Genomic DNA, 12,084 nt, shown 5'->3' on the forward strand with positions numbered 1-12,084 from the left:
GATTAAATTTTTTTTTTCCACATTTCATCCCCTTTCCTATATTGGAGCATTACCCATAAATTAGACTTTTTTTCCTATTTATTATCTGCATTGAGAGTTTCAAAAGGGAGACTCTCCATTTTAAAGGGTCTGTTGAACTGGTACCAGTACTGCCCTCAAATTTATTATGCAGTGCAGGGAAAGACTTGTCCTCAGAAACAAATGTTTAGGCCTAAAATTTCTTTATAAAATCTAAGTCAAGTTAATAAAGGAAGCCAAAATAGATCAGTGGTCCCTAAACATTTTAAGTACAAAGATTCCTTTGGGATTTCAGAAAAGGTTTTCTTGACCTGACCCCACAAGAAGATAGTGTGCTTTTATGTCCCTTTGATAGAGAAAATATACCACCGTGGTAAAAAACCAAAAACGAAAAGAACAAGGTATCATGACTTCATTACACTCTTAAATAAATTTGTATTTTATTAGCCACATCAGCCCCCCAAAATATTGAGAAATAGTAAAATTACATGTGCAAGACATACTAAGATCAGACTACAGCCAATGCTTGGAGAATATACAGGTTTGATATCCCTATATAATACATTCCCAACTGGTTCAAAAATTGCCCAAGAATATAAACTCCCTAGGCACGGAGCCTGCGGTGGACACTTAGTAGCTGACAGGCAAGAGCAAAGATGACAGATGACTAGGTTCTAAGTTTCCTTATTGCCCTAAAGTTTTCAGCATCAAACAGACTTTGCTATATCCTAATCTATGTAATATCTCTTAAACCTGAGAACAACCTAGGAAACTAGGTCTTCTATCCATATTTTACAAAAGAAAAAATAAGACTCAGAGAAGTCGGGGGAAAGTCTAGCCAAACACACAGTTTGAATTAAATCATAAAGAATAGAGTCATAATCTGTATAAATCCAGAGCCCATTTCCCTTACCACTCTGTCTGTATAGTAGAAGGCAGGTACTTGATATGTTATCTACCGTGGTTGGTTGTGCTGAATATCTTCCACTTGTTTCTCCATCCTTCTCCACCTCCCTTTGTGCCCTGGCTCCCTTGCCCTCCTCTTCCAATGGGAGTATCCAGTGCAAGACACTTCAAGGAGATGCAGATGGTGAGATGGAGAAGTCTCAAGGTCTTTCTTCCCCTGACTCCCCTACCATAAAGCTCCTGTCCTGAAGGCCACAGCTCCTGTCACCTGGCCCTCTCTATGCCTCCTTCTTTTCAGATTCCAGGCCTAGCCCTAGGGTGCTGAACCATCTTGCTTTTCCTAAACCCTGCCCACACTTCTGTAATTAGTCCCACTTGCAGTGTACCCTCTGCTCCCCATCATAACCCCACCTAATACATTGATCTAAGATATAACGGGGGATGTGGTGGATTTAACTAGAGTGGAAAATGACTCATATCCACTCTTAATTATTAGACACAAATGAAAACTAATTATGTTGGCCTATTTTCCACATCTTACCCCACCCCCATATTGAAACCTCACTCTAAAAGCAGCCTGGGAGCATTTAAAATTCTTTGACCTGAGTCACTGAGGAATCAGAATAAAATCCTTCTCTGTCCAGTAAAACCTTTAGGCTAGGTCTTCATCCCCAAAATGTAATCGACAACACAAGATTTCACTTGTTCAGCCCTGAGAGCATTACATAAAATAAAGTATTTAAAGTTCTTTTGCATATCAACTAATTGGTTTTTCTCAAATTTTTTTTGTAGGTAGATCCATTTTCTAGAAGAAAAAATTATATAGTAATTAGACAACCACATAATGGTAGCTATCCTTTGGTATTCATTGACTAAAAAATGTACTTAATAATAAAAAACTTCATTGACATTAATAAATTACACCTGAAAATAAAGTTGCATTTTATTCAACCCAATATACCTTTGTAAAATTAATATTTGTTGATAAGACATAATTATTAAATCTATAGAAAATGCTATAAAACTATTCATGTTGCCAGTCCCTGTCCATAACTCCATAGCTACCCAGGAGCCCAAGAGTCACATGTTAGATGAGAAGGAATTAGAGCTCCAACTAGTTGATAAGCCCACCCCATTCTACCCCCAAAATAGTACACGCTTTCAGAGCAGGCCACATGGTTAGCACTTTCCTAAACACTAGAGGGCTTATCAGCAATAGCGCCACCTTTGGATCCCAGTAATCAGAGCCCTTGACCTGAGCCCCACACTTGAGCTTTCCCCTGGCCATGAACTTGCCCACTCAGGGAGGAATTCAGAATGCCACCTGCATGGGTAAGCTCTCAATGTACACCATGGAGTCACATGAAACAAAAATGGAGCTGGACCCTCCATTTGATCTCTTGCTCTGTCCCTCAAATATTAGCCGCAGGCCTTCTCAGGCTGTAATTCGGTTTCTCTGCCATTTGATCTAACTTTTATGATTCTTTTCATCAGGTGTTGAAGTGCAATTTGATATAGGACTTCTGATCTTTACTTCTATATCCTCTACTTCTTTTCTAATTTCATAGAAATTCCCTCCGATGCCTACATTTACATCATTAGATTAAACAATAACATGGAAAATTCTGAAAGTTCCAAATTGCAGAAAAATTAGTCTATCCTGATGCTATTTGATGTGTCACTCTAGGATCTGTTACTCAGCCTCAGTAAAACAAAAAGGGGAATATTAACATAGGTTGTGTACATATGCATTTGGTAGAACCACAGATTTCCTAAAACTGGGAACCATCTATTCTTCCAACAAAAATTTATGTAGTCCCAAATACAGGAAGACTAGTGGATAAAGAAAAGAATAAGAAAAACTGGTAAAGCTGAAAAAAATGAGTCTCTGCTCTAAAAGATTAAAAACTTACTGGGAAGGACCACCAATTAAAATCAGAATAATAATTGCTTTAAAGGTAACAATAGAGTGCAATGAACATAGAAAACAACTAAGTATGGTTCAGAGTAGACCTCACAGAGCAGATGATATCTGAGCAGAGACTGATATTTAGGATAATATTAGCAGCCATTTATTGAGTACTTCCAAGCTGCGATGCATTTTGTATAAGTTTTTTCTACTCTGCATACCAACCATGGAAAAGAATAATACTTCTTCCCTTTTTGACAGTTAAGGAAGTGGCCCAAGAATGTAAATTAACAGGCCCAACACCAAAGCTATTAAGCGGCTGAGCCAAGGGCCTCAAACCCGACGTGTTGACTTGAGGGCTCCCAGAAGTTGCTTAGCAGGTAGGCCAGGCACAGAGAGTCCTTCCAGGAAATGGTGATGAGACATGAAAGCTCCCAATGTGTCCCTGAGGAAAGCTTGAAAAAGTACATAGACCAATGAAAAAGCCAACGAAGAGGAAGAGATTCCCTGTTAAGAGAACAAGAAGAATAAACGGAGCCGGGCTGAGAGGGCAGCCGTAGGAAATGGGCAGAATGCCATGCATTTGAAGAGAAAAAATCACCTTTACTTTAGGACAGGAGGGAGGGGAATGAACGGTGGTGTGGCGTAGGTAAGGTAGAGGAAAAGGAAAGGAAAACAGAGAGAAAATAAGCAAGACGCATAAATTAAGTATCTCTATGATAAATAAGTACTATGGAGAAACACAGAGCAGAGAGAGGAGAAAAGGAATGGAGGGGGGTTGCAATTTTTAGAAGAATTTGTACTCGTGGGCCTCTTTTCTCTAAGAAATAGGCATATCATCTATCTGCAGGTACTGAAAGGTTTGGGATGTTGTGAGGGTGAACTTTAAAATAACAGGCAAATATCAAAGGGAGTTGATGAAGGTAAAAAGAAAAGATGGTTAGGTAACATGGAGTCCAGCAAAGGAGGAAAACATAAGCGTGAACATGACTGGGGCAATCAGGGAGGGCATATTCTCCAACCACATGGGGCAGTCCACGAGCTGGGGTGAAGGCGTGGAGGGAAACAGATCCAGGCTGTGGGTTTGGCAGAGCATGTGTGGAACAAAGATAAGAGGGCGTGGGAATGTGCAGCAAGTGTGCCTCAGCAGGGGCAGCACCTTTGTTAGACTCCACTATTGTTCAACAAGAGTTAGCGTCCCTCCCTGGGGGAGGATTATATTATTTTTAGCCCATTGACATCTGGCTTAGCCATGTGACTTGCTATTGCCGATGAAACGTGAGCAGGAGTGACAGGTGTCACTTGTGAGCAGAAACTTTAAGAGCCACTGTATGGTTCACCATGTCCTCCTTTCCCTCTGCCACAAGTCTGGCAGTGTTCCAGAGAGGGGCAACTCTGCCAACCCAGGACCCAGAATGAAACGTATGTGGAGAGAGGCCACAGCCTACCCATGATCAACATATAGCTTTCTGGTTGCCGTGTCTGAGGTTTGGGGGTCATTTGTAACTGCTACATAACTCAGTCTAACCTGACTAGCAGAGCTTGAATGTTTAAAGTTGCAAGGGGAAGAAGTAAAACCAGAAGTGAGTTAATTTATTGAAAGCCTAACAGTGGCTGAAGGATTGGAGGCTTGGTTGTAGGGTAGGGAAGTATGGGGATAGAATAAACAGATGAACTGGATATTTGCATGGGAGAGGAATGTGGAATTTTAAAGCCTTAAACAAAACAATGAATGTAAGATTATCTATCCCAAGTCCCTGAACACAATAGGCATGAAGTAAACAAAGGCCCTCCCCAAACAGAATCCCCTACGCACATCCGGGCTAAGCCCTGTCTCGTCAAGGTGTTTATACGTTGCACAAGGAATCAGCAGCCCTGGAATAAAAGGCCTCCAGAAAATCAGTCATATAGCAAGTCCTGAAACTTGACAAACGTCCACTCCTTCTTCTCTGACCACATCTCTTACTATGTTGCAACTCGGCCTCCTTGGTCTCCTTGTTCGTGAACACAATAGGCAAGGGTGAATAGGATTTTTAGCTGGTGAAAGTTGGACTAGTGGCTAGAAACCAAATTAACCCCTTTTCTTTCTTGTGGAAGTTATGCATACTGAGGTTGTCAGGGCAGAAAATCATGGTTTAATTTCTTCATGAAAGTAACAGTATGTATTGAGAACCTATTGTGTTCTGGGACATGAAATTTAAATACATGGTTCAGGGGAACAGGGAAAATCAACAAAAGAAATAAGTTAAATGCATAGGTAAGGATAAATAAGTGCTATGGAGAAAAATACAGTGGAGAAGGGAGAACACCATGTGGTGGTCCTGCCCTTGCGTTATATAATACCATCCTGTACCGTTAGTCTGCTACTTGGTTTTCACATTTAGTAAAACATTATGAGCATCTCTCCAGGATAAAACTGAACCAGAGTCCACATTTCTTAGTGAAAGGTCCCCAGAAAAGAGTCATCCACTTGTCCCTGAGGCTTATCAGGTACAATCAATTCTACCACCTCTCCAGCCGTAACTACCCTAAACTATGCCCGCCAAAGGGGAAAGAGTTTGCTGGATTCCAGCCATCAGCATGCTTTGCAGCAGCTGAAGACTCATTTCACTCTTACTCCAGTTTTGACTACCATGACAGGACCCAGCCCATACCTCAAAGAAAGGTTTTTAACACCAATAGTGGAGACCAGTGTTTCCCAGAAGGATGTAGGGACAAATGGTGTTCACTCCTGCATCTACAACTCAGAAAGCTGAGAGCAAAGATTGTTAGCTATGGAGGCTGCCTCTATGGCCTGGAAGCAGGACCTTTAAGGAACTAGCACCTGGTATAAGCTACACTCAGACTACCTAGGCTAATTGTCGCAGATCCAGAAATAACAATAGTAGGTACTATTTATTAAGAGCATTTGGGTCACCTACTCCAAATGATTTATTTTCACCTACTGCTAAGTATTCAGGCCGACACTGTGGCTTGGAAGCTGGAATCCCAGGGCAGGCCCTCAGGAAATCCTTCAGACTGAGCATATCAGCCATCAGGTCACAGGCAGGGCACAGGCAGAAAATCACATCTTCCCAGGGCATCTGGCCATGATCCAAGACATCTGCTGGAAGCACAGAGGTGAGGAAGGCTGAGAGAGAATTATCAGGGCATGCAAATAACAGACTGAAATATAGGCTCACCTGTGGGGTCACCTCAAACTATTTGTATCTCTGAACATAGTATGCAAGGGACTTGGTGTAGTGGGTTCAAGGGTGGCCCCCAAAATATCTGCCCAGATCCCAGAACCTGTGAATGTGACTTTGTTTAGGAAAAGGGTTTTTGCAGATGTAAGTAAGTTAAGGATCTCAAGGCAAGATCATCCTGGGATTATCCAGGTGGACCTTAAATCCAATGACAAGTGTTCTTATCAAAGACACACAGGCAGGAGACACAGAGAAACAGAGGGGAGGCCATGTGGAGACAGAGGCAGAGATTGCAGTTATACGGCCACAAGCCAAGGAACACCTGGAGCCACCAGAAGATGGAAGAGGCAAGGAAGGATTCTCCCCTAGAGCCTTCGGAGCCTTTGGAGAGAGTCTGACATCCTCTGGCCTCTAGAACTGTGAAAGAATAAATTTATTTTGTTTTAAGACACCCAATTTGTGGCAATTTATTACATCAGCCCTAGGAAACTAATACATCTGGTGACTCTCTTTAGCTTGACCCTACTCTTGATGTCTACCTCTGAGACAAGTAGAAGTCCAGGCAACAGCACCATCTTCAATCCTAAATTCATCTGAAATTATCATGGCCTCCACTTCAGATGTGGTCCCTGCCATCTTCAAACTAAGGTGTCCCCCTGCACCTCCACCCACCTCACAACTGCCCAAGTAGGAGCAAAGAACCTGATCATGAAAGAGATTCTCCGTCTTTGTGGACTGCTCAGCCAATCCGTCTCTAGCCTTCCATTCCAACATATACCCCTACTTGACAAGGCACCATTCACAGCGATCCGTGCAATTATCCTCCTGCCCAGTGCCCAAACACACTCAGACGAGGTGAAGTAGGAGGTGCTCTTCTTTTTTTTTTTTATTTTTTTTTTTAAAGATTTTATTTTTTCCTTTTTTCTCCCCAAAGCCCCCCGGTACATAGTTGTGTATTCTTCGTTGTGGGTTCTTCTAGTTGTGGCATGTGGGACGCTGCCTCAGCGTGGTCTGATGAGCAGTGCCATGTCCGCGCCCAGGATTCGAACCAACGAAACACTGGGCCGCCTGCAGCGGAGCGCGCAAACTTAACCACTCGACCACGGGGCCAGCCCCAGGAGGTGCTCTTCTGATGTACTCCCTACAGATACTATGGTTCTTTCACCTGCTCAGCCTCCATAGAAATGTCCTATAGCAAACTGCTATCCTCCTCCTACAGAATAGCCATTTCCCTGAAAATTATCATTTCTCCTTCTACATTTTCTCAGGTCTCTCTCCACTCCTCTTGACACAGTCCAAAGCTAAGCACAATACCTGGCACGTAGAAGGCACTTAATAAATACTTGCTGATTGAATAACTAGAGGCCAGCCAGCTTTGGAGCATCCAGGAGGACATTATAGAAACCCACTAGTGCATCAAGGAATTGTTAAAAGACATTAACACTGGTGTTGCTGCCACTGGCCTCCTAACACACTTGACAACTCTCTTTGGCTCAACCCTACCCTTGATGCCTGTCACCTAGTGACAATGGAAGCCTGTCCCTTGGTCTCCTCCCAGTGGGCACACAGGCATACATTAAAGCTTGCTTCCAGCAAATCCTTCCTGCCAAGGAGAGAGGAGATTATGAGGTGAAGAAGCAAAAATTCAAGCACAGCCCCTACCCTCTGACTAGCATTCTGTGCCCCTGTTTCTTCTTTTCCCTTATTGGCCTCCCTGGTTTCATATCTTGGGTTCAGATACTCAGAACACTTGGCTTTCAGTTAATCTTTGAACAAGCTTCTCCACCTAATGTTGCTTTCACAAGCTCTCATGCTGTGCTTTGGGAGAAAGAATATGAGTAATGGAATCATACAGATCAAATATAGAATCCAAGCTACATCACCTTCAAGCTGTGTGACTTGCAGCAAGTCCCCTCCGATCCTCAGTTCCTTCACTTGCCAAGTGGAAAAAGATACAAACTTCGCAGATTTGTTGGGAGGTTTAGAAATAATGAGAGGCTTAGAGAATAACAGAGCAACTGGAACACAATAAAAGTTCAAAATTTGTCAGCTATCATTATTATTGGACTTACCTTGATACTTATAATGTATACAGGCATACCTTGTTTCATGCACTTCACACACATTCTGTTTTTTACAAGATCCTCCAGCAGTAAAAAAATTAGGACTCACTGATGACTCAGATGATGGTTAGCATTTTTTAGCAATAACGTATTTTTAATTAAAGTATATACATTGTTCTTTTAGATGTAATTCTATTGCACACTTAATAGACTATAGTGTAAACATAACTTTTATGAGCACCGGGAACCAAAAAATTAACATGACTCGTCCTATTGTGATATTCACTTTATTGCTGTGGTCTGGAACCACACCCTCACTCTCTCTGAGGCATGCCTGTACTGCGAAAGGAGGCCTTGCAGAACTCTGGGCAGCCTTGCTCACTCTTTCAGAGCTGGAGAAGTGAACAGGACACTTTCAACTATCCCTAGATGTTTCCACAATTCTACCTCACTAGACTGCAGTGGAAATAACAAATGTAAAAAAATACTAGTTTAGAAAGTAGCCTTTAGTTTTATCTATTGTAAATGTAACTTTCTAGTTTTACATAATATCCGCAGGTGTAACTCAAAATGCTTTGCAAAAATACATCAGTTGCACAACATTGTGAATGTATTAAATGGCACTGAATTGTACACTTTAAAATGGTGAATTTTATGTTATATGAATTTTACCTCAATAAAAAAAGTTTTTCTATTTTTTCTTTTTAAATGCAGCAACTGCTATTGTCTTCAACATAGGGGATCATTTTACAAACACAGAGTCCTGGGATTCCGATTCCATAGGTCAAGGTGGAGCATGGTCATCCACACCTTTAAAAACTCCTGCAGTGATCAGATGAGCTAGAGTTGAGAACTCCGACCCATTGACGCATAACTTAAGATACAGCAGACCCTCTTTATCTGTGAGGAATACATTCCGAGACTCCCAGTGGATACCTGAAACTGCAGATAGTACCTGACAAATAAAAATGGCAAGTAATAGGATATATTGGAGTATATGAGGAAGCCTTTTTGTGTAAACCTAATTTGGCCTGACCTTGTCTTTCCAAAAGGGCCTGACCATGGCTGTTGAGCGTGCATTGTGTATCTGCTTTAGATATTCCCTATGGCAAGAGCAAAGGCCCTTGAGATAAAAGTGCAACTTCCCTCCCCCTCCCAATTTAAGGATTAAGCATCTTTCCTTAGGCTAGGAATTGATTGCTGAGCTCACCTGTGACCACCCAGCTGGAAACAATAGGCTTACCTCCTGCTATGCCCTCTGAGATAGCAGACCCACTACCTGCTGTGTCCATCAAGTGCTGTGCTAACAGGGCAATCTTGTGACTATTGTGGAAGGGACATTTCAATCATATGTGAAACAGCCTGTTTGGGGGTATACAACCACTCTGTATACCTCACTTCCTTGGTGTCCTTTCTTCCTTCGGGAAGAAAGTCCCCGGGCCATGGTCCTCAGATTTAGGCTCAGAATAAACTCTCCCAAATTTTCATTTATAGATTGGTTATTGATTATTTTCATCAACATACCGAACCCTGTATATACTGTGTGTTTTCCTACACATACATACCTGTGATAAGGTTTAATTTATAAATTAGGCACAGTAAGAGATTAACAACAACAATAATAAAATAGAACAATTATAATAATATATTGTAGTAAAAGTTACCATAGATCTTAGCAACTTCGGCATGATCTTTTACTTTCCTTATTAAGTAGAGAACGTTTACCTTTCCGCTTAAAGGAAGCACTTTATGGCTTCTCTTTGGCACATCCATAATGCCAGCATCACTACTCTTGCACTTTGGGGCCATTATTAAGTAAAATAAGGGTTACTCAAATATAAGCACTGTGATACTGAGACAGACGGCTGCTAAGTGACTAGGGGGCACGTAGCAAATACAGCATGAATATGTGGACAAAGGGGTGATTCACGTCTTGGGTGGGATAGAGCGGGACAGTGTGAGATTTTGTCATGCTACTCAGAACAGCACTGCAATTTAAAACTTATGAATTGTTTATTGCTGGAATTTTTCATTTACTGTTTCAGACTGTGGGTAACTGAAACCATGGAAAGTGAAAGGACAGATAAGGGGGGCCTACTATATCTCAGATTAGATGAAGGATGTGAATAGAGTAGAAATTGCACTTTTATAAAAAGACAGTTGTATCTGGCTAAGATGGTAGGTTCTGGGGGCATTATTTTCTTTTTATTTCTATTATTGGGGTTATAATAAAGTTTGAACAATGCATTTAACCATGTAAATCACGCTTTTCTGTAGATATGCATTCATTGCACTTTTAGGAAGAAATGTCTGTGTGAGGTATGGGAACAAGCAAAGGGTGGGGCAAGCTTGGGAACTATGAGGAGAGGAGAAAAAATGATCCCCATGACACCCCCTGGATTCTCTTCATCCAGTTCCTTTCAAAAGGGTCTCAAGGAACAGTCCAGCCTCCCGCTGTGTCCTGATGGGAAGTGGGCAGGTGTGAACTCTCTGAGTGAGTGAGGTTCCCAGTTCACCAGAGTGCTGTGAGATCTGCAGGACAGACGGGCACAGAGGTGCAGCGAGGGTGCTGCCAGTAGCGCTCAGCTGTCCTCAACTTTCCCACTACTCTCCCACCACTCTCCCCAGTCCTTCTTCCCTGCCCCCTCCACGCCTGCTTGTCCTGCGGCGTGTGAATGCAGACTGGACGTTACCTCATCTCTGAAGGCTTGCCACACCAGGAAGCTTCCACCTTAGACAAGAAGCTGGAAAGAAGGGAAGCGGACGACAGGAAGGGACGACAATGGGAGGAAACTATTAAAGCTACGTCTAAGAGCCAGACAATTAAAAGGAAATGACTCTGAATTAAAACACACACACACACACACACACACATTAATTGATTGGGTTCTTTATTTCTCGGGTTGGGTCAAGGAGCCTCGTCCCTGACTATTTGGAGGTTGCCCAGTTCGCTGTTATGTAAGAGAAGGTGCTTCTGTTATTTGTTTTTTTTCTTTTAGGGATGTAATCACTACTTGTTATTACCATCCTCTTCTACATTTTATTTTTCCCTCATCCTTTAATTGTAAACTCTTTGACTTTTCAGATCAACTCAAATACTACCTGGCAGACATTTACTGCCTAAATACTTGTATTATTAAATGGTGAGTTGGAGTAGAACACGTGAGAGGAGTAGAATGTTGTCTTTTCACTATAACAGATTTGATGAAGCTTTCCTTGTGGTGCTGAGGAAAATGAATCCTTTTTCATTACCTTCTTACCTTGCATGTTCTTAGAGTTCCAGCCTGATAATACTGGTAACTGAATTGAGGTATGAGTCTCCTGCCCAGCTGTGCGCCCCTAATGGTCCCATCCAAGCGTGTTAACAATGCTAGGTTAGGAGACTAGAATATGGAGTTCTACTCCCAGATATACACATAGTTGATGATGTGTTTTTTGGCAACTCATGTGATCTTCCTGGGTTTCTACATCTGCAAAATAATGGGACTGAAATTATTTAATGATTTAACTTTCTAGTTTCTTCTAGTCTTAGAGTTCTGTTAAAACTAAATCAATGTGAGCTATTTAGGGCTTTGCAACGTAGGATGAGAAATTAACACATTGATCTTCACTCCGAAGAATCCTCATATTTATGTTGCAAATATTTCCCCCTATTTAAAGATAATTGAGAATCAGAGATAGGACAGGACTTGCTCACGATCACACAGTTATTCAGGAGTGTATCCAGGATTTAAATCCAAGTGGATCTGAAGCCAGAGTCCATTTTCTACCACCCCACATGGCCTCTTATCTGGGAAACTGACCTATATAAGAGGACTGTCCTTTTTATTTCAGGACACAACTGAGGCCCAGGTTGTGCTATATTAAAATGTAGTATATTACTAAGTATAATCTTTTTTCCAGGCTTCACTTGGATTTTTTATAACAAAGGACCAGAGGCATTTTTTTATTATTTTAATTGAGCTGTTAAGAACATGGAATTCATCCCATTCCTGTTTTGAAA

The sequence above is a fragment of the Equus caballus genome, chromosome 4 (assembly GCF_041296265.1).
Source record: "Equus caballus isolate H_3958 breed thoroughbred chromosome 4, TB-T2T, whole genome shotgun sequence".
Classification (NCBI taxonomy): domain Eukaryota; kingdom Metazoa; phylum Chordata; class Mammalia; order Perissodactyla; family Equidae; genus Equus; species Equus caballus.